This window comes from Leucopleurus acutus (assembly GCF_964270905.1).
Source record: "Leucopleurus acutus genome assembly, chromosome: 6".
In the NCBI taxonomy this organism is placed as follows: domain Eukaryota; kingdom Metazoa; phylum Chordata; class Mammalia; order Artiodactyla; family Delphinidae; genus Leucopleurus; species Leucopleurus acutus.
Genome location: NC_139149.1, coordinates 59749435 through 59774136, shown reverse-complemented (window position 1 = coordinate 59774136; position 24702 = coordinate 59749435).

The following is a 24702-nucleotide window of genomic DNA, read 5'->3' as shown; positions in this document are numbered from 1 at the left end:
TGTTTGTACCAACAGAAACTTCCAGGCTGTGGGATACCTGCAGCTTAAACCCAAGTCTAACAGCCGTCCCAGACCTACTGAATCACAGGCTGCTGTGATTAGAATTTAAGGGTCCTTAAATTCTATCGCTTGATGAAACTGTCCAGTAGGTCCTGCCAGGCAGCATGCATGTTGCTGTTTTTAGGGTCTTTTGTGCATCTCTTCCACTGGTCTACACTCAGTACAGATGCCGCAGCTCTTCTCCACTTCTCGGTACTAGCCTGGTTCCTAGCTGGTTACCAGTCTTTCTAACTGTGGCTTCTCACTGAGGAGCTAAACGTACTTAGTATGAGTGAGACAGATCCATTTTCCTTTTCCCTTTACATAATCTGCTGTGACTCCCCTAAAATACATTGTCCAGATTCTAACTATAGATTTCCTTCCTGCATAATATTGTGCAGGAAGTTCAAAAAAAGCAATAATGCCATTAATTCAACCTGTCAGAACCATTTCAACACTCTATAGGTAGACACTAGAGGGTCTTCATGGATCCATAAACAAACTAAAGTGCTTCCCTAAGACTCTAGTGATGGTAGTGAGCTTTTTATTTGTTTTCCCTCACTTCCCACTCTCCAAGCATTCATCTCCTTTCTTCCCTTGCTCCTACTAGGGCCGCCAAATTTCTAGCTATGTAATTTGGGTGGCCTTGATCCTTCCCCAGGTGGAACTAATTGGCCTTAATCACGTCTCTCCTCTGATTGGTTCAGAGGTGAGTATGCGACACAAGTTAGACTAAGCAGAAGGAAGCTCTGATAGGGAGGAAAAGCTGATGCTTTCTCCCCGTAGATGAGAATTAAGACCCATCTAACCCTAGTTGTTGCTGCCAACCATTCCGCAGCGATGAGGAGAACCAGCCTTAAAAGAAGCTGACACAGGGCTTCCCCGGTTCCCTGCTGGCGTAGTGGTTGAGAGTCCGCCTGCTGATGCAGGGGACACGGGTTCGCGCCCTGGTCCGGGAAGATCCCACATGCCGCGGAGCGGCTGGGCGCGTGAGCCATGGCCGCTGAGCCTGCGCGTCGGGAGCCTGTGCTCCGTAACGGGAGAGACCACAACAGTGAAGAGGTCCGCGCACCGCAAAAAAAAAAAAAAAAAAAAAGAAGCTGACACAGCGCAAGGAAGAGAGAAAAAAACAGACAGGATGACACGGGTGACATTGTTGAGCTTCCGGATCAATTCTCGCATAAAATTCTCCCTGCCTCTGGATTTTTCTGCCAATAAATTCCTTTCCATTTTTTAAGCTGATTTGAGTTAGATTTCTCTTATATACAACTAAAAGCTAATGGATACAGTGACCAAGACAAAATTGTGTCACCCCATAGATGTTTAGCTACTTGCCATGCAAATCCCTAGATTTCATCTCCAACAGTACAAAATGAAATGTTGGGGCCACTCCTAAATAACCCTAATTACTAGGAACCTTAAAACGCTTCCAGGAACCTATGCACACAATTTAAGGTTGGGATTTGAATTCTAGAGTCCTTGGTATTTACTGAACAATGTCCCAACTATGTGGAGGGGAGGAGACACCAGAACACCCCAGCTTCCCTTGGGTCATGGGACCTAACGATGTATTCTGGCCACTGCCAAGAAGAGGGCTTGGTCACACAAGGGTTTGGCCAGAATCAGGACAACTTCCTACACAAACTCGAATTTGCCCTTCGGCTTCTAGAGGCACTGAGTGAGCATTTACCGGTCAGCTGGTTAAAACAATTCATGATACAGAGTTCCTTAGTTTTACGCTGAGGTATCTGTGAGAAGAGCCACCGAGAGAGCCAAGAAAACATTCCTACAGGGTCAGTCTGTGCACACAAGATATTTTTTAAGTCTTTTAAATGAGTGTCAGGTATATTGCCTTAATAATAAATTTATATATTTATGCCTTACTTCCAAAAATGATTTGAGGTGGCTTTAATAGTATGTAGGATAAATAAGCTTAAGTAAATAGATGAAATCAAACAATATAAAAGTAATGATTAGGAAAATAAAATAAATATAGGGTAAAGTTAATATATAAAATGACTTCATAACATCCTATGCAGTTGCTTTAGGCTGACAACAAATTTGCCTCTGACCTCTCAAATTAACCAAAGCAAAGAAAGAAACTTACCACAAAGTCCAGCAGATTTTTTTTTTAAAAAAGAAACAAAAATAGTTACATAGGAAAGAATAGTTTTCCTGAGAAAACTTTCTCCTGCAGTAATTTATTAAAGGGACACTGTGCTACAGAGAGCCTCTAAGAACAAATTCTGGAAAACATGTCAACGTAGCTGATGGTATAACCTCAAAGCCCTGTTCAGCAAAAGCAGCTCTAGGGGACAGATCACACACTCTTTAGTCGGAGGACATAGCTCTTTAATTATCTGCCTTGGTCCAATCAGGCAATTTACAATGTCTGTTTAAACTTTAGGACCCCAAAATGTAAGAGTCCTACCCATGGGCATCTTGTATCCACGTGGAGGAACCACCTACGAGGAAAGCAGACGTGAGAGAGGGAGAGAGACACGGATGGCTTTGACTGAACACCTGGACTATTCAGTTCTATCAGCCAATCAATTCCATTTTTGCTTAAACAGCCAGAGTTGGGTTCATTTCACTCTACTATGTTCCCATGCTCTTGAGGGATGATGCACGTTCTCATCAAAGTCAAAGGCTAAGTCCAGGAGGAAAGAGACATAGGGGAGCAGATACTCTTCCTATAGGTAAGAGCAGGTAAGGACCATGTTAATTCTAATACCTACCACTCCCTCCATACACTACGACCAAGAAGCAAAATGGCAGCAAGATTTATATTTGCAGGACCCTTCTCATCTCTGGTTGATGTATGGAACCAACTGATCCTATATAGGAACTGAATCTATGTCATTTGAGTAAACAACTGTTGGAGAACAGATGGTGTGTCTGAGTATGACATAGTTTCCTCGTCTAAAAGCTCCCCTCTTTGCAACTGCTATGTCCCCTGCAGCAGTTCTGACTTGTTCCAGGTAATCTATATTTATCAATGAATACGAACATTGTAAAAATAAGGCAATTATACTTCCATGACAGAGCTAAATATTATGTCACTATATGAAGGAAATGGCATTGTTAGTCCTTTCTTCAGATATGATTTGCTTTATAAAAGCTGCATTTCAAGGTATTGGAACCCAGCAGGGATTCTTTGTCAACAATCTGCCGTTTCTAGCTAAATTAAGTAATCATTGGGTTGCTATATTTAGAAAGCGTATGCAGGCTACAGAACGTATAGAGAGCTCTAAATGGTGGGTTTATCTTCAGGGGACACCATTACATAGGAGCAGAGGAGCAGCTGCTTTTAAGAGAAAACAGATTTTCTATTAAAACCACAGAACGAAAAGAACACTATAAAGAAGTTACTTCTCCCAGAAAATCCAGGTGTGATCAGGTTGCCTATGAAAACAGTGTAGAATATCTTGTAGTTTTTCTTAAAGAGTTTTAAATTATTTCTCTTCCCTACCTCTATCCTAAACAAAAGCTTTAAAAGAGCCCCGTCAGGGACTTCCCTGGTGGCGCAGTGGATAAGAATTCACCTGCCAATGCAGGGGACACGGGTTCGAGCTCTGGTCTGGGAAGATCCTACATGCCACGGAGCAACTAAGCCCCTGCACCACAACTACTGAACCAGCGTGCCACAACTACTGAGCCAGCGTGCCACACTACTGAAGTCCATGCACCAAGAGCCCGTGTTCCACAACAAGAGAAGCCACCACAATGAGAAGCCTACACACCACAACGGAGAGTGGCCCCTGCTCGCCACAACTAGAGAAAGCCGGCACACAGCAACGAAGACTCGATGCAGACAAAAAAATATAAATAAAAGAGCCCCCTCAGATTGTTTCAGAATCCCTCCTTCTACAGAAGGCGCTCTGTGCTCACAGACCAGGATTCATTATTTTAAACCATTACCATGATTTTGGAAACAGTGATGGCAGCTCCTGTTTATTGTGCACTTACTATGTCTTTGGAATAATAGGCATTGTACATGTATTATTTCATTAAGTAAATGAGATGAAATTATATGGATAAATGTGTTTGTGGATGCCTATTGTGCTTTGGATATTTCTACAAGGTATATATTTTTATTTTATAAATAAGGAAACCACAGCTCAGAGTTATAAGTAATTTGTCAAATATCTTATAGAAAGTAAGAGACAAAGATGGGTCTGGCTATTCTGAGTCCACTCTGGCTACCACACCACGGCTGCCTCCTAAACAATTAAACCTTCTATTGTACTTGCCCTGTAACATTAATCCATGTCCTTCTCCTGGATTTCCAAACTCGTCTCACCTTCATTCTAGTCCTGCCCAAGGAAAAAGGGCTAAAATGTATCAACTGCTTTCATGAGATGACCTTTGTTCTCTGGAAACAAAACAAAACAAAACACAGAATTCCAATAAAAACTAGTGAAAAGGGGCTTCCCTGGTGGCACAGTGGTTGAGAGTCCACCTGCCGATGCAGGGGACACGGGTTCGTGCCCCGGTCCGGGAAGATCCCACATGCCGCGGAGCGGCTGGGCCCGTGAGCCATGGCTGCTGAGCCTGCGCGTCCGGAGCCTGTGCTCCGCAACGGGAGAGGCCACGGCAGTGAGAGGCCCGTGTACCGCAAAAAAAAAAAAAAAAAAATTAGTGAAAAGGACAAGAATGGCAGGTGACATGAGACCTTTAGTATCCTTTGCCTGACCTCCTGCAGCACTGCCCTGATAATTCTCTGGTCCCTGATGCGCCTGAAGATGGGTTTAGTTCATATCTGCACTCTGGCCCACTGCTGCTGGAAAAAACCCACAAAACCTTGCTGTTTATAAGAACTCCTTGCAGGAGGGAGTGGGGAGCATGTTAGGCAGCCAAGGGTGGGCCTAAAGACCACTGCACATCACTTTTTCCCATTAAATGCCCAGGCTTTCTTCTCTACCTGAGATCTACTCTGTGGTCAGCAAGAATCTGAATATGACATGCTGTGAGGTAGGAGAGAGAGAAAGAGAGAAAAAGAGGGAAAGAGAGAAAGAGAAAGAGAGTTGTCCTGCTTGGAGTTCATTGAGCTTCTTTTGCCTGAGGGTTCAGAATTTTAATCAAATTTGGAATTTTTTAGCCATTATTTATTCAAATAAATTATTGTTCCCTTCTTTTCTCTCCTCTTCTTCTGGCACTCTAATTGCATATATGCTAAACTGCTTAATGTTATCCCACAAGTCACTGCTGCTCTGTTACTTGATTTTTTTCAGTGATTTTTCTCTAAATATTTCGTTTTGTATAAATTCTGTTCCTATATTTTCAAGTTCACTGATCTCTTCTTCGTCCGTGCCTAGTCTCTGTTAATTCCACACACTAAATTTTTCTTTTTAGATATTGTATTTTTCATCTCTAAAAATTTCCTTTGGTTCTTTTTTATCTTCCATTTTTCTCATTATGTTCATGCTTTTCCTTAACTACTTGAACATATTTATAATAGCTGTCTTAACATCCTTTTCTGCTGATTCTATCTATAGAACTAACCCGTGTCTATTGACTGATTTTATCCTGGTTATGGGTTACGTTTCCCTGCTATGTGGCATGTCTGATGATTTTTTAAATTGGATTATGGACATTATGAATGTTATGTTGTTGAATGTCTGGATTTTTTTTTTTTTTGGCCAGACTCAATATTTGAGGTTCATTTATCTACTTGTTTGTTTGTTTGTTTGTTTTGTTTTTTTCAGGGAGTGCTTTTATTTTTATTTTTTTTAACTAAATTTTTAAAATTAACTTTTGTTGGAATGAATGTCTGGATTTTTGTTTGTTTTCCTTTAAAGAGCCCCAGACTTTGTTTTGGTGAGCAATTACTTGCTTTTCAGCTTGATCATTTCTAGACCTCTTTTCTTAGCTTTTCTATCACACATCTTGTGTAGTTTTATTCCAGAGGTTGTTCAGCCTTACTATGAAGGTGTGACCCCCTCTGATCTCCACTGCATGTCCTGGGTGACCAATGAGGACTCTCTACTCTGGCTGGCTGGAGTATAAACATCTTCCTGCCCTTGTGAACTTACAAGACCTGGATTGCATTTTCCCTTGCCTCGGAGGTTTTACCCCTTTCATGTGCAACCTGATAATCTCCAAGATTCCAGGGGCCCTCCATGAAGATTTATGTAGCTTTATTTCTGCACGGTGCCTTCTTCAGAACTATGATCTGCAACTTCCACACTCCTCAGCCTCCCTGATCTCCTTCTCCTCAGTTCAGCAAGCTCACTGTGCTCTGCTTGGGATTCCCCTTCCCACACTGCGGTCTAGAAATCGCCTCCAAGTGGAAGCCAGGTGATACTGGGCCTCACCTTACTTCACTCCCATCTCTCAGGAATCACAGCCCCAAGCTGCCTCTGTACAACGTCTGAAAATAGTTGTTTCGTCAACTGCCCAGTTTTCAACTTATTTATGGTGGAGAGGTAAATCTGGTCCCAGTGCCTCCTCCTGAAGTAAAACAGAAGTTCAAGGGATTTTTAAAATGTGAAAGTCATCATAACATTTCCCAAATTGCCACACAACACCTTACAGAGTACCTGTTCATGTCTTTAGGAATTAGTCTTCCTTTGGAAGACTTTGCTTTGAAGAACGTGATTCCTAGAGGAGGGCTAGGAGTATGCAGGGTGTCAGAGAGGATTTGGTCTAGTCTTTGGATTTATGATGTCTTAATTTTTTTGAATTATGCTTTGTTACTACTTACTGTTAAGTATCCATGTTGACTGGAAAATTTAGTTACCAGAAGAAAAGACACTGCAAAATTCCTCCCAATATTTAAGCCCCAAATTAATATAATTAATCCATGTCCTAGTCACTACACTAAAGCTCCAGTTACTTGACTGGCAAAAAGTTTGTAATTTTTAGGGGTTCTTCTCCACACATATGTGAAAGAATCCTCAGGGATACTTGCATGTGTGACCCAGCTGTCCCGGACTCATCAGTGGGTGGGTCACATTACTCCCCCGGAGGTGGAGGGTGGAAGACTGTGTCATATGCGTCACAGTCAGTACCTCCAGTTAGAGGGGTCTGGAACCTCCATGGCACCCAAGGCTCCTTACTGGCCCACAAGCTGACTTCCTTTTCAGACCTCAGATCCTGTCCCTCTGCCTTCCTTTGGTCAGTATTTTCAATACTGCATTAATGACAATTTTTAAGCAAGAAAATACAACTCAAAAGTAATAAAAGGGGGCATCCCTGGTGGCACAGTGGCTGAGAGTCCGCCTGCCGATGCAGGGGACACGGGTTTGTGCCCCGGTCCAGGAAGCTCCCACATGTCACAGAGCGGCTGGGCCCGTGAGGCATGGCCGCTGGGCCTGCGCGTCCGGAGCCTGTGCTCCGCAACGGGAGAGGCCGCAGCAGTGAGAGGCCCGCGCACCGCAAAAAAAAAAAAAAAAAAAAAAAGTAATGAAAGAGTTCCTTGAGGGTCAGGCAGAATCTCCAGATATAGACAAGGAGAGGCTGAAACATGATCTGCTGAAGCCATTGGAAACTTTGGTTCAATTTTAATAAGTATTTGTTAAGCGTCGTAAAATATTTTTAAGAAGTCTCAATAGCTCATCTCCTCCAGTTATGTGAGAACCAACATGAAGCAAACAGGCCAGCACTGCATGAGATACTTTGTTATCCCTCGCCAGAACTCCCATGTCTTTTTTTTTTTTTCTGTAATATCTTCATTCCTGGGATTTGTTAATTGATACTATGTTTTGTAGAAGGTTTGAGGGTAGGATCTGTTCAAATTACCAAATATTAACACATGGATGAACTTCTCAAGTTTACGTCACTCCAGCAGCAATGTGACTTGTAAGAGGAGATGAAAGGGAAGCAGAGGAAAGAGGAAACAATTTAGTAAGAGAACAAGTGCAGATCAATGAAATGAAGGAAAAACCACAGGGATGTAAGGAGAGATGTAAGGCAGTGAAATAAAATTCAAGGTTCATGGACATGTATGTAAGTGTGTGCGTGTGTGTGTGTGTGTGTGTGTGTGTGTGTGTGTGTGTGTGAGAGGGAGAGAGAGAGAGAGAGAAATATAAAGCTGAAGTCACGAAAACAAAACAAAATAAAAAATATTTCACCACTGCACTGGTAGCCTTACATTTCCCAACTTCTTAAGTAGAAAAATACTGAGAATTCCCTGGTGGTCCAGTGGTTAGGACTTGGTGATTTCATTGCTGGGGCTGGGGTTCAGTCCCTGGTTGGGGAACTAAGATTGCACAGCCGCACAGTGCGGCCTATATATATATATATATATATATATATAATCTGTGGTTTCAGGTAGAATGAGTCACTTGCACACATAACTAGTTCAGAAAACATCTATAAACTCTTCATGAATCCATAATCTCTCCATGTATATTTTTGTAAGCCTAGTTTTATCAGATATAAGTACCTAGAAAGTACTTCACAAATATCTGTTTAATGTATGAATTCCTAACAACAACAGTACAGTGTGCTGCACAGCTAAAAACCAAATCCATAGAACCTGGCTTTCTCAGTTACATAGATCTCATGTCTTTGAGGATTAAAATACTCATATGATGCAATAGTACCACTTCATTAGAAAATCTGAAAGAACAGATTACTCACGCTTCAAATTCAAAGTATGATAGAATTTACTAGGGGGTTAACGAGCGTGCACAATATATTGCTTCTTATATTTAACCCTGACTCTGTTGAAGGCATTGTTTTCTGCTCACACAGGTACACGTGATCTGAGACCACGCATCTTTGACCCGTCACGTGAAACCAACGTTCGGTTTGGAACTGCAGCTGCTTTTAACAGAACCTGTTATTTGCAGTTTTGCCTCACTGCACGTGGACTCCATAATGCCTTTGTTCAGTGTTTGTCCCCTCATCTCTAGTTGCCACTCACTATACTGTCTTCTTTTTACTTTTTCTTTTACCACTTTCCAAAATGCAATAGTTAACAGCTAAACTACCTAGCACAAATACGTGCCTCACTGTGTGCATACAGCAAGGCTTCCCACCTGATAGGCGCTACCCTGCCACACGGTGACTGTTTATGCCTCTGCTTTGACACCTGATTCATGCGTGTCCTCTGAGTGAAGATGTGATGCCCAGCATACCATTCACAGACCTAACTATCTGCCTTACCAGTTAGTAGAACTGATGTACGGTTTATGTGTGTTGATGAAACCACTGCAGAAGCCAATTCCAGATGCCAATACTAACCTTGTCAAGCCGTGTCCTGTTCCTGTTTGACAAGATGATTCAGTATTTCTGATATAATATTGATTATTTATAGGGTCTTCATCATAATTGATGTCAATGATCCTCATACTTCTAAAAGATCACATGAGGTGCTTGTTAATAATGCAAATTCTGGGATCCCATTCTCAGAGATACTAGCTAACAGGCCTTGCATATGGCCCAAGAATCTGCATTTTCACAAACGCTTCCAGGATACAGGTGGTGCCTGGATTGTACTTGGAGACACACTGATCTATACAACCTCAGACAAGTGGACCATTGGACTTGACCTATAAACTATTTTTTAAAAGCGCATTGTGCATTTTACAGGTGGGTAAACAAGATATTGCACTCTTGAGTTTATCAAGATTATCAATGATTGAGTCAAGCATCACTTCAATTTTACTAGATGACATTCTTTCCAGCTCAACTTTGAAATATTGTTACCCTAAAGAGGGTCCCCAGCACTTTTATCAAGGTTCGACCTTTTATTAAGGTTCGACCTTGATAAAATACTACGCAGCACAGGTGGCATGCATGCCCTAGAATGAGAAGGCCTGTTCCAGCTAAGTCAGGAGACACCTGAGCAGAGCAAGAAATGGATTTGTTTTCCCATCTAAACCAAATCTGCAACTTTGTCCCATTTTATTTGTAACTAAAACATAACCATTGAGGCTTCATCAAATCTGTCAAATGTTAGCCAAAGATACACTTGACATGGAGTGAAAGTATCAGGAATTTTTAAACATTTAACTCCTAGTGTGTATTAGTATGAAACCAAGTTGAGCAGAACCCATTAATGTCACAGTGATCGGTTACCAATGGAAATAAATAATTCATGATGAAGGGAATTAGTCTAATTAGCAGGCAGTTTGAGTCCTTTGATAAAACCCAGCTCTAATTCCGTGAAGGGCAGGAAGTGCTGTCATCAGTCAGCCCTGAAAAGATTAGCATCTATTATGAATGAGGTTCGACACCCTAGCGAAGTCATGTGTGTCCTGGAGACAAACTTAATATGTTCCAGAATGGGACACAGTTTGTCTCACCAACACTTCACGATTCCTACCAGGCTATTGTATGTAATAACAAGCAAAGATCAGCGCTCCATCCTGTCACTCGCCTCGCTGTCCATCATTCCGACAACTGTGCAAATATATTCTCCATGCAAAATAGGGAGTGTGCCCTGAATACTGGCAAAATTGCACAAGATGTCAAAGAAAATATGTGTTACTTTCTCGCTCACCAAAACAAACACTCAGAACCCAACGTCAGCCCTGAAACTGACGGTTTTGAAGATGGTGGGCAATATAGGACGTCAGGCTTGGTGTATACACATTTCATCTTAAAAACTGTTGTCAGGCCTTCTGGGAAATTTGCTTCCCTACTTATCTCTCTCTAGATATTGAAGTTACAAGATCAATCATAGGCTTCCAGCTTCTGCAACTGCAGATAAATGGAGATGAAGGCCCTAAGCAAAGTAGCTGCTGGAATTCCAAACTAATAATATGACGGAAAAACAAGAAAAAAAATGTGGGTTTTTTTTGTTTTCTTTTTTATTACAGTGCACAGATGGCTTGGATCACTGGAATGGTTCAGTTCTAGGAAGATTTAGGTAGTTTCTGAATCGTATGTGGCCTGATGTGTCTAAAAGACGTTGACTGTTCCACACTCTGCAAGCCCCACATTATTTTGCAGCCCACAAGCTGACGCGGCATCAGCTGTGTTTCCATTTTTACTTATGAGCCTTTTGAAATTACATGTTTCCATTTTGCAATTTGATGTAATAATGAAGAAACTCCAAATTTGTAAGTTATTGTATTGCTTGTTTTTATTGTGTAAAATTAATTGCTTCATTTATTTATGTCATTAAGAAGGGGGGTACCATTTTGCACATTTTATCATTTGCTGTAATAATTAACATGCCAATAACATTACAGACGCCTTGGAAATAGGACGGATCAAGCCCGAAAGTCTGAATAGCATGTAACATGGCAGCCCCTGTAGTTAGAATGGCTCTTCCCAAAAGTGTGGTGAAGATGTTACACGAGTATTAATACTCATCACGTGAGTCTTAATAATCCTGAGGAGCATATACTGACTTGTGGAAATGGGTATGTTTCAGTCAATACAAGAAGTGGCTTTTATGGAAGCAAAAGAGTATAGTTCTCAAAAATTGTAATCCAGTTGTCCAGACACAGTTGAAACAGGCATTGAGACTGTAGATTTAACAAGGGCTGCACAAACTTGGTGCTGACAACTTACTTAGATTTGAAAAGATACCTTGGTAAATACTTCGTACAGATTCTTTAAAACTAGCTGTTACTAGTGGGGATTAAATACTGGCTATTTCTTTCCAACATATCCATAAACTAGAAAGCTAAATCAAAATCTCACAGCTTTGTATTCTACATATTCAGCATCAAAGCAGGTTTGCACAGGAGTGTGGAAAAACTCAAGATCTGCAAAATCTTTAGCATGTGGTGTATGCTTCCTATTATGACCAGTTACGTATACATGTATCTCTTGAAGGCAGGAACCATTTCCTGCTTCTCCTGTTCTCTTCTACTCCTCCTACAAGTCTCAAGTAGAGAGAAAACAATATAGTTGGTGTGGAGTTGGCTGAATGAATGGACAGAGACTACAAGCCAAGATGCAGTCACTCAATCAAATGTTCCTCCAGATTCCTAGTCAGAGAAGATGACAACATAAACCACAGAAAGATAACAACCCACACATATCTCAGAACACACCTGTTGCCCAAAGTCTGATGAGATTGTAATGACTGGTCCTTGCAGCTCCAAGACCCGATCGTCTGCAGCTCGTTTTAAGTCCTGGCTGCAGAGTTCCATTCTGACAGTGTCTGTCAGCTAAGCTTGAGGTCTCATGCTCAACACTCCCCTTGTGTTCTCCTGGGAGCTCTGACTCCAGGAGAAGAAAAGCCTTCCAACCGAGACCCTAACTACTCTCAAAGGTCCCTGAACGGAGACCCATAAAAGACTGCAGGTATTCTGATAGCATTCTGCAAGAAATTTTTTTTTTTTGGAACCCAGAACATTAATCCAAGTCTCATGCCTCCTTAGAATTCAGTTCTCTTTAGCTGGGTGATATTTAAGATAATACATACTAGGGCAGACAGTTCAAAGATCCTAGGAATGTTGGCTACTTGAATCCAGTAAAAATCACTAATTTAGATTAAGTGGAAAAACCCTGTCTGAAGTAGTGAAGAATATTAAATACAGAATTTTTTAAATTACAGTTTTGTTCATTTCAAGTAGTATGAATGAGCCTGAATGAGCCAGCAGAACTCTGAAAATATCTGCGTTAACAACCCAGTTACACAGACGTGGAATTAGGATGTCATTTGCTTGTGAATAATAATTCTAAATCAGTGGTTTTTAACCTAACGAGGTATATTGAAAGCTGTAGCCCTTCTTTCCAGAACAGCAAGTGTCCACACAGATGAAATTCAGGCACAATTTCTTTAAGAAATCTAAGGTATTCTTTGTCTTCTTAGGCATACTTAGGCAGTTATTTCTCAACGGGTCGAAAGTATATTTCAGTTCTAATACCTAAAGAAATTACTACCAGTAATGAGTAACCCAAACCCAAACTGATCAGTTTTTAATTTTATCTCCCACTTTTCTATTTCTATAATTCTATTTGGCCCTCTGCTAAGAAGTTCCAAATTCACGAGATTTTACAAAGTGAGATTCCAAAGAGCAGAACACGTGTAACAGGTTCTCATCAGTGGTGAGGGATGGAATGAGAGAGATTTTCAGAACTAATCATTTTCGCTACTACATACAATGACAGATTTGGATAACTGCCTCCTCAATATCAATCTTCTCCTTCTTTCTGGCTAACACAACCCCAATTTTATTTGAGGGTTAAAAACAAACTCACCCTTGCAGGTTCTCTTGCAGCCAGAGTCAGTTATATTGAATTACAGCCAGTGGAAGTTTCTGGGAGGTAGCTCTGGAAATTACCTTGACAAGGGCTCATTGGTTTGCCTATTTCATTCACCCTTTTGCCCTTTGCCTAGAATGCAAAGATGAAGTCTGGAGTTCTAGGACCCGTGTGACAGCCATGAGGAAACAAGCCACACACTGAGGATGGCCGAGTGGAAATAGACATGGAGAGTGAGGCAATCATGACACCAGTCCTGCACTGATGCATCTCTAGATTTCATGTGACATGAGCAAAATAACTCCTCTCTTTTGTTTAAGCTGCTGTTTGATTGGGTTTTCTTTTATTTGCAGCTGAATCTACATTCTAACCAACATATCCATATCTATGCAACCAGCCATGATGAAGCTGGGTTCCATGGGCTTCTAGAGCAGTGCTTCTCAAACTGTAATGTGCATATAAATCACCTGGGAATTTTGTTAACATGCAGACTCTGACTCAGGAGGCTTGGGACGGGGCCCGAGAGCCTGCATTCTAAGGTGTCAAGTGAGGCTGATTCTGCTGGTCTACGGATCACCCTTTGAGTAATAAGGCCCTAGAGGGTGTATAAATTGAATGCAAATGTCATCCACATGTGATTTCTTTTTAATGGTGAGAGGGCCTATTGTTTTCATCAGATTCTCAAAGAGATCGGTCAAACAAAAAGATGTAAAACAGATATTATACGGGATTAATTGACAACAAAAGAAAAGGGCCATGATGAGTATCAGATTCAATTTCTCATCCCTGCGGTCTTGGAGGGAAGAGCAGATACACAATGAACTGGCTATTCTCTACCAGTCCCTACCCAGCTCCTTCCTCACCCTTCTTTGCCCTTCTCTGGGCTCTCGGAGGAGGACCCTAGGAACTCCATCACCTGGACTTCCTTATCAAACAGTTCTGACTGGGTGATGCCCAGTGGAGGTACCAGCAGGAGGTCAAAGCCCTGGAGAAAAGAGAGGTAGATTTTTCCCTCCCCCATTTCCATCCTGGGAGTCAGATCTCCGGATCACACTTCTGGCGGTAACTATGATCCTCCCCAGCCCCTCTGGGAGGCCTCTGCCCTCACTGGGCTCTGGCAATGGTGTCCTTCTCTCATCTCCTCAACCCAAGGAGCAGTTCCTGTAGGCTCTGAGGGCTTCAATATCCCTTGCCTGCCCACACCTCCGAGGTAGTCCCTTCATATAAATCTCTTCACCTGAACCTTCTGGAATGGATTCCACTTCCTGCTGGACCCTGAATGACGTACACAGCAGCTGCCCTCTGGGTCACCAGCCCGGCGGCCACCTACCAGTTCCCAGTTTGGACTTCTCTCTCTAGAGCTCCAAACTGTTGGCCACTCTCACACCTCTCTGTCCTCAAGGTCGCCCTGCTATGGTTTGCTGAGCTCCGCAGTGGGAGGAGATGAGAAGCAGGCAGCAGCCTCATCCAGCCACTGACCCTGTCAGCCCGACCGTCTGCCTCCACCCAAACCCTAGCACCTGTAAGATTAAAAAGACAAGGGACTTCCCTGGCGGTCCGGTGGTTAGGACTGTGCGCTTCCATTGCAGAGGCCCGGGTTCAATCCCTGGTCAGGGAACTAAGATCCTACAAGCTGCGCAACCAAAAAGAAAAAACCCAGATTCCTCAGCAGAGTATGAAGGTCCCTTTTCAGCCTCATTTTCAACTTCCATTCATGTCCTGCCTGGGTTCACACTGACCCATTTGTTGCTCCCTAAATACATCTTGCTATTTCAAGCCTCTAAACCTTTTCTCTTGCTGTTCCTTCTGCCCAGAAGGGGCCTCTCACTCTTTAGTTACCCAGAAAATTCCTACTTGGACTTGAACATTCTGCCAAAGGTCACTCCCACGGACAGTTAGTTCGGTCATTCTGTCCATCCTCTGTGCTTTCAGAACATTCTGTACGTGGTTCCTTCCACCCGTCGCTCGGTATACTGTAATTTGTTGATAGGTCTGTGTTCTCCATCTGACTGAGCACGCTGAGGACGTGAACGACAGCTTATTCGACTCCATCTCCCGGGTATCTGACACGTGGTAGTGCCCTTTAAGTATGGGAGGAGGGAAAGGGGTAAAAAGAGATGGAGAAGCTTTGGGACCATTTGTGTCCATTTTATCAGCCTCTCTTCTACGGAAGCCAGAGTAGTAGTGCCCCACCTCCATCTTGCAAGGGTCTTTATGTTAAATTGTTTAAGTGCCTTGGACCTTGGAAAGACAGGAAGGGCTGAGAGAGATAAACAAGAGGTATGATTAAATGCTCGGGGGCAACCCATTTCTGTCATTCCCCTGGAAATTCCTCAAATGACCTACAGTTTTTTCTGCTGTTTCCACAAAAACTGTTTTTTTTACATTGGTACAATATTTATCCTTCACAAGTCCCCTGATTTATAAAATACAAACTGACGAGAAGAGGGGAAAACTATGGGTATCATAGAAATTCATTTAGTATTCATAATGGTGCCCTAAAAGATAGCCCAAGAAGATGAAATAGCTTCAATAATTACCATCTTCTCTCCCTCCCCACCAATAACCCCGTGTCTTTATCCTTACTTTGCATGCTTCCATGCTTGACCCATATGTGCCGTGTCTTTATAAGCCAAACATAAAAACTCAAATACTCATTCTGTATCTCTCTTGTTTCTCTCCCTGCTCCATCTCCCCGGTAAAATCTCCAACAACAATAAGGCAATGTGTTGCCGCGGCTCAAGACACACCACGTATCGTTCACAGCTAAATCTGCATTACTTACAGGGAGAGCTTTTGTTCATCTTTATGAAGTGAGTGCAAGGGCCCTTAGTGATTCAGGCCCCACTGGCTGTTAACCATGTGGTGTTGTATCATCCTTCCTGTTGTGCACAGCAATGCCAGTGACATCTGTCTCAAAGCCAACTGTCAATATCTTCTTTAGAACCTCTGTGTTCATCCTGCCGCCTTCACTTGCTTGCGGGCAAGTGTCAGAGTCCCCAAATGGCCATTCCCTAGGAAGTCTCTCACCAGGACCTATAAGGCGTTTATACAGACCACAAACCCTTCCCAAACTTTAGAGTCTTGGAACTCCAGAATTGTGTCTATTGGTCTTGCCACAAGCTCATTGCTTACGTGTGATCTTGGAAGAACATTCATTTCCATTTCTCTCTCCCTGAGAGCCATGAAAAGAGGAAGAGGTGGCAGTTGCCTTCCAATTCTCAACCAACCTCACTGACCACCAATTCAGTTTGAAGAGCATCCTGTCCTGTGTCTTGGCAATTTTCCACTCTTACCGTTTAGAAATAATCTTACTTTGATGTTAACCTTGTGTTTGAAGAGTAGGGTTTTTCCATCATTCTAAATACAAAAAGGAATGAATTCTGCTGAGGAATTTATCTGGACTCAAAATGCAAGCAAAGCTTGTCACCCAGATTTGGGTCCTAGTTAGGAGCTATTGGAGGACAGGAGCTGTGGGGTGAGAACGATGTGCTTTTCTTTTCCCTTTCGGTCGTTTCTTTTCCGCCTTATTATTGTGAAATGCACCGGGTGTGGCTGCTCTCCGCCCCTCAATAACACTTTTCCCTTTCTTTCTCAACATAATAGTACCTCTAATTTTTGATCGGCTCATGGCCACCTAGAGAAAAAAGGCTGTACTTCTCATCCTCTCTTGCAGGTAAAGTAGTGCATATGACTCGCCTTTTGAAATTGCAGATTCTGATTCAGAGGGTCCAGGGCTGTGGCCTGGATTCTGCATTTCTGACTATCTGCCCAGTGACATCGGTGATGTGGATGCTGTAAGTCCGTGGACACTGCTCTGAGCAGCAAGGCCCAGAGCACGTCGGCAATATCTTATTCGTGGATCCACTTCAGCTCATAACAACAGCAGAAATACAGCTGACCAATCCGAACTCAGATATGTTCTCACATCTTATACCTCCTCAGGAAGCTAAAGCGAATTAGAAATTGTTACTATTGGGGGTGGGAGAGAGTCTTCTTAGCAGATTAGAATCTTCAGTGGATCCAGGACTCATCTACCTATTTGCGATGCTTCAAATTTCTGAGTGTCTGGCGTGGAAAAACAGCCATCTCTCTGGGTAGTTCCACGTTACAGAGTCTGAAGGGAGAGTTAAAGTCAGGAACCGTGTGTTGCCGATTTCCCAGAAAGCAGACTGTGACATGGACATCAGCAAGCAGTATGTTCTTGGCATCAACACATGTGGATAGAGGAAGCAGGAGTGGGCAGCATACATTGAGCTAGGATGCAGACACAAGGAAGTCCTTGTCACCAGGAGGCCTGAAGCTGGGATGACCCTTCAGAGTTGTCCCAAGTGGAACCAGGGGGCCAGGGCTTTCTATCCTTGTGTTGATCAGTACTAGATAGAGGGTGACCCTGGAAAGAGCATGACCTTGAGCAAGAGCGTTTTCTTCTGCAAGGAGATGACTGCTGGGACTGTCCAGAAGCTGATGGAATAGGGTTTTTATTTCTGAAGGGGGATCTGGGTGGAGCATCACTCTGTCCACCACAACCTGACCTCTGGAGGCTCCCAAGTATCATAGGAAAGGCTTCCCCTGGTCTTCAGAGCTAGAAGTCTGTAGCTGACACCATAAATCACCCTCCAAACATCAAATGCTCACCCCTCTTCTTCCTTGCTTCAAAACCTCAATTTTATTCACCCACTGCCAAGCATTCATGGCCTTCAATGAGGATAGGCTCTACCTAGCCTCCATTTATGATAGTCTCATTCTCCTTACTAGTGATGATTTGGACACGGTAAAAGGACATAATTATGGCCAGTGAGGCTTGAAGGGAAGTCTGATGTGGGCTTCTGAAGAAAAACTTTCCTCACTCTTAGGAACGTGAGAGAATGTCCCTCCTGTCTCTTCCTTGGATCAGTGTTATTATGTCTACATGTGATGGCTGGAACTGCAGCAGCCATCTTGCAACCATGAAGGTAAAGGCCTAAAGACAAAAACCAGATGGCAGAATATAAAGATGGAAAAAAACCTGGACCTTCAACAGTGTCACTGAGCCAATCCATTATTCCACCCTGGAACTGCCCTTTCCGGACATCTCATTATGTGAGCTAAAAAATGACCTTACTTTTTAACCACTGCAGTTTTTTGTTTTTAATTATTTTATACAGTTGAAATATCTTAACAAGTTCAATGCTCAATCAATACTTACTGAATGAATAATTGAATGAATGAATGTCAAAGGGCTCAACCGCCTCATGTGAGGCAGAGTGGTACAAATTTTATCATTTTATAGTTTCATTCTGTTCTGTGTGGATTTGGAGCAAAGGGGTACAGGGCAGAGAAAGAGATGGAAAGAATACTTGCACTTTGGACAGAGGGAGTCTGATTGTTTACAGTGGGGCTGGATTTAGAAAATCTCTATAAAGGTGCATGGAAAAAATATGTCCCAGCTGTGGTCCAGCTGCTCCGGCAGGGGCGGTGTGCTGATGGAGGATGTGAATCACACCTTGAGAAACAGAGCAATGATCAACTCTCATCTGGGAGAGCTGAGCACTTCATGTGAATTATATCTTAGAAATAGCCCTGCATTTGACAGTCGCTAAACCTCATGCCAGCTACTTTGTCTTTCATTCTATAATTAAACAGGATTCCTCTTCTTGGGTTCGGAACTTGCAGGAACTCCATCTTTTGACTAATTCACTTTCAGATCAGTGCTGTGTCTTGATGTATTACAGCGATAGGCTGTGCGCGCATGTCATCCATCATAGCAGTCAGCTGTGCTCTCAGCACAGAGAAACCGAGCCAGCTGTTGCTCTGACACATCAGAGCAATGCATTACCCACGCCTAGGACATCCACGATCTAGTACTCCAAGATGGCACTGTCCAGAATAGAGATAGTCCTGGGGCGCGTGGAGCATCATGCAGACTTGACAGAGACCTACTCGGGGCTGGGAAAGACTTTTCTGTTATTGAGTGGTTTGAAATAGATTGTTTTCCCAAGACCCAACTCAGTGGTTTTAATAAGGGGGTACAGAAGCATTCACATATATTGCTGTTATTGATCAACTCAGGACATCAGTTTCTTAGTAATGTATTTATGAAAAATCCAAGTCATCCCCAACAGCATTTTTTTTTTTTTTTTTTTTTTTTTGCGGTACGCGGGCCTCTCACTGTTGTGGCCTCTCCCGTTGCGGAGCACTGGCTCCGGACGCTCAGGCTCAGCGGCCATGGCTCACGGGCCCAGCCACTCTGCGGCATGTGGGATCTTCCCGGACCGGGGCATGAACCCATGTCCCCTGCATCGGCAGGCGGACTCTCAACCACTGCGCCACCAGGGAAGCCTCCTGACAGCATTTTATGTATCTTAATCTTTATTGTTGATGATTGGAATTGTCTTTACACAAGTCTTTCTTTCAACTCAGCAAATGATATAGGCTGCTGGTCCAACATCAGAGCACCAGTAGGGGATGTGTAAAAAGGAACTGTTTAAATATTGACTGCTGAGAATTTGCTGAAATCATCTACTTCCAGTTTGCTTTCTGTTCCTCAAGTGAACACTTACAATCAGTACCTGCACTGCCTTGGTGCTCAAGAGCACAAATGAAGTTACCTGAATCACTGACCCGAAACACCTAGGAAAGTAGAGCTGCCCCTCAGTCACACTCTCCTATTTACCCAGCCTGACCAGGACTGGCCTGTCTGAAGACGGAATTGACCCGGAAATGATAAGATTTGAAAACGAGTTATAAAAACTCCAAACCGTTGATTCTCAGATAGTTTTCTCTCTCATTTCTAAAGAGGCCACATATATATAAGCAATTCCTCGGTTCCTCCAGTATCTTTCAAGGCTATTTTCCTGGCTGTGACTCCAATGGCACAAGATGGACCCCTTTGTACCTAAATCTGCCCATCTACAAAATATGAAAGATGTATTCACAATGGTAGTGGCGAAAAAGAGGTGACCGCTTAGAATTGGAGGAGGCAGCACAGGCAATTGAAGGCTTTTGGTAATCTTACAGTCCTATCTATTTCTTCTTTTTTCATTGTGGAAAAATACACATAACATTTACCAGCTTAACCATTTTTAAGTTCACGGTTCAATGATATTAAAAAATTCACGATGTTGTACAACCATCACCACCATCCATCTCCAGAACTGTTTTGTCTTCCCCACCTGAAACTCTGTAGCCATTAAATACTCCCTCCACCTGCAGCTCCCGGAAATCACCATTCTACTTTCCGTCTATGAATCTCACTGCTCCTAGTACCTCATACAAGGGTAATCCTACAGTATTTGTCTTTTTTGCGACTGACTTACTGCACTTAGCATAATGTCCTCAAGGTTCATCCATGCTGTAGCACGTGTCAGAACGTCCTTCCTTTCTGAGGCTGAGTAACGTTCCGTCGCACGTGTGTACCACGTTTCGCTTATCCATTCGTCTGTCGATGGATGCTTGGGTTGCTTCCATGTTTTAGCTATTGTGAATAAACCTGCTATGAATGAGGGTGTACAAATGTCTCTTCAAGACATTTGTACATGCAAATGGAAATCAAAAGAAAGCTGGAGTAGCAATCCTCATATCAGATAAAATAGACTTTAAAATAAAGAATGTTACAAGAGACAAGGCAGGACACTACATAATAATCAAGGGATCAATCCAAGAAGAAGATATAACAATTATAAATATATATGCACCCAACACAGGAGCACCTCAATACATAAGGCAACTGCTAATAGCTAGAAAAGAGGAAATCGACAGTAACACAATAATAGTGGGGGACTTTAACTGAACTGCTTTCAGTTCCTTTGGGCATATACCCAGAAGTGGAATTACCAGATCACATGGTAATCCTCTTTTTAATTTTTGGAGGGACTGCCTTTCTGTTTTTCACAGCAGCTGTACCATTTTACACTCCCACCAACAGTGCACAGGGTTCCATTTTCCCCACATCTTCTCCACACTTGTGATTTTCTGTTTGTTTTTTTACAGTAGCCATCCTCATAGGTGTGAGGTGGTAATCTCGTAGTTTTGATTCACATTTCCCCAAGGATTAGAATCCTATCTATTTAACAACAAAGGTTTAATTTTGCATAAAAAGGAAAGCTAGCCAAATAGTACAGAAATGTTCGATTCAGAAATCCTTCGTTCTTTCCTACTCTCTACATGGCCAAAAAATAATGATGATGATGATTTCCATAAGTAGAACATCCATGATAAAATTTTTGGCACCTTGATGGAATTAAAATGTCCAGTCAGCAATTTTGTTTGAGGTTTTTTCTCCCCATACCTGCCAGTTGGAATAAAGTCCCCCGTGTTTACACAAGCACAGAATTATCACCGTTCTTACCTCCCCACCAAGAAAAGAAGTATGGGAGCCCGGGGTATTTATCTTAGGAAAGCAGTGAAGGCTATATCTTTGACATAGCTATACTAGGTGGGGTGAGCAGTCTGTCCCAGTTTGCCTGAGACGTTCCCAGGTTTAGCATGGCAAGTTCTTGTCCTAGAAACCCCTCAGTGCTGGGCAAACTAGGCCGGGTGGTCACCCTAGCGGTAGAGCCTCAGGAACGCACACTCGGGGACAGTATAATTAAGCCGTAAACCAGGCCATCTGTCTAACCCTAGACTATTTCCTCCTGTGCAAATAAGAAATAAAATGTCATGCAGAGAAAGATACAGCTGGAACTAGGTTAAAAAATGGGTTTGCAGTCGGCACAGCTCTTCACAAAGGGCCTTCACAGAGGCTCTGAGAGAGAAGAGAAAGGGATATAACATTTATTAAGCAGTGATTTTAGGCACTTTACCTAACACATTCATATAATTCTCACTACCCTGAGGTAAATGTTGTTAATAGGATTTTTTACAGAGCAGAGCGCTGAGACTGAGAGAGGTTGTGTAACTTTCCTAAGACCATGTAAGTAGCAAATTAGCGACTTGAAGAAAGGCCTTCCTGCTCCCTATAGCAACCTTAGATGCAGATTGATGGATACAATTGTAGGAGGAACCGGGCCCCAAATAGACTGCTCTACTGCTTGTAATTCTCTCATCATAAAATATATATTCTTGGATTCAGAAAATCTTAATAGCCTCCAATTGAAAGGCAAAGGTCCCTATAAAGAGAACTTGAAGGGTTAAGAGTATTATAAGCTAACCTCACTCTTAGTAGCTGATCTCCTTTTAGATGTTAAATGACAACCAGCTGAAAGCAGGATGCTGCAGAGGTGCCTTGTGTATATGGGGTGTTGATAACAGAAAGGGAAGACGTCAAAGATCAACTTTGCTTCTCAAAGACAGAGGAAACCAATATTGAACGCTCTTCTTTTATTACATAACAAAAGGGCATGGATTAGGACGTAGGAGTAGAGTTCTGGTTCCGGTTCTGTAACCACCCCTGGGTGACTTTGGCCAGCCTCTATCCCGCAGACATGAAGGGGTTGGGCTAAATGATGGCTATGAGCGGTCCCTTCTGGGCTAAGGCTGTATAGCTCCACAGAAATGTGATAGAACCTTAGATTCCTCAGAAACCAATTCTCTTGTTCTCACCTCAACCTGAAAAGTTAGTAGGGTAGATACATGATGTACAGCTTCCTTCTTAATCCTGGAAGCAGCAGGGTGACAGTGGAAAGAACCTGGATTTGAAGTTAGACCTGGGTTAAGATTCTTGCTCTGCCATTTGAAGCTATAACTTTGGGGAAGTGACCTCTTTAAATAGTGTTATGCTCACCTGTAAAGTAGCAATAAACCAACCAACTCACTGTTTTGTCAGGAGCATTAAAGGGGGGAATATATGCAAACCCAAATCATAACGGTTCGCGCTGACAGCTATCACGCTGCAGCTTAGCCCTCGGGAAGCACTTCCCAGCTATTCCTAGCAGGGCCCCGGGCTGCAGCCTCGCTGTGTGAGAGAGAGGCCCCTTGGAGCCCTCCACGTTGGCCTCCCCGTCTGGCCTCCATTCTGACCATCGGTTGTCCATAGCCCTGCTCTCCACAGCCTAGGCTATCACCACTACTTCTGCTCTGATGAGGGAGGCGTGGGAATGGCTCTCTCCCTGACACTTCTACTCCCAGTTTGGGCCGGCTCTCTCCCAATTGCCTAGGGCACTGCAGAGACCAGGCCATAAGCTTTGTCTGGGCTAAATTTACAGAAGTTTATCAAAAGGATTAATGAAAGGGAAGTTCTAACTCAGAGAACATTTCAACGCCCCTCGGATCCACCCTGGGGTCTCTAAGAGGCCCTCTCACTGCCTCAACCCCAATTGATTCCCAGTCGACCCACTAAGGCCAGAAAACTCCAGGCCTCTCCCTGCCTTTGGGAGAGACCAAACTGAGCCCTGGCCTTATAGAGAAGAAGGTTCTTCTTCCTGTGAACTACCTGAGGCTCCTCAGCCTTCTTGAGGATTCATTTTTAACCTCAGGATTAGCCTCTTTTCAGATGAATGGAGCAACCATTCCCTAGAGAGGAACCTCCTTCCACTCCCACAGGGGTGTGGTCCAGCCCTGAGCTACAGCCAACTTCTTTGTCTTTCCCAAAGTCCAGATTAGTGGGCTACAGTTGGGTGTCTGTGAGATACCACCACACTTATCCCAGTTCCTTTCTATATTTTCCTCCTCAAATAATTTTTTTTTAATTGTTGAATAAAATTTTACCCAGAGTCACATTATTACATGTACAAATGATGACCCAAGGTCCGTCTTAGGTGAACATGCCCCTTCCCTTTACCCATTGCTAGAACATGTGTCTCTCCAAGCAGGTCAATGCTGGTGAGTACTGCAGTCAGGGAGCCCTGATCCACTGGGCATCTCTCCCCCAAAGGAGCCTTCAGAAAAGCCACAGAACTCACCCACTGCTCCCACATGCTGCCCCCTCAACCTACAAAGTGGGCAACACCCCACCCACACGGCTCAGACCCACCTTCGGACCCTTCCTAGCTCCAACCACTTCCTGCTCATGGTCTGAACATAAGAGAACAGAAGCATACTCTCCTGCATTAAAATATTCCAGATTGGCTCTCAAGTAAAAGTTACCTTTGATTTAAAACTCACCATTCACTTCTGTGAGGTACCTTAAGTAGTCAAATTCATTGAGACAGAAAGTAGAATGGTGGTCGTTAGGGGCTGGAGGTGGTGGGGGGGAGTAGTTCTTTTATGGTGGTTTAGTTTGGAAAGATGAAGAGGTTCTGGAGATAGATGGTGGTGATGGTTGCACAGCAATGTGAATGTACTTAATTACACTAAACAGTACACTTAAATATGGCTAAATGGTAAGTTATATGTTATGTGTATTTTACCACAATTTGAAAAATAACTAATCTAGCAGAAGAAAGATCTCAGATGTTTCCTGAGACTCTGCTATGGACTGAATGTTTGTGTCCTCCCAAAATTCATATGTTGAAATCTAATCCCTAATAGGATGTTATCAGGAGGTGGGGACTTTGGGAGATGGTGAGATCCTGAGGGTGGAGCCCCCATGAATGGGATTCGTGCCCTTAGAAAAGAGACCTCGGAGAGCTTCCTCACCACTCCACCCTGTGAGGACACGTCAAGAATATGGCCATCTAGGAGCCAGGA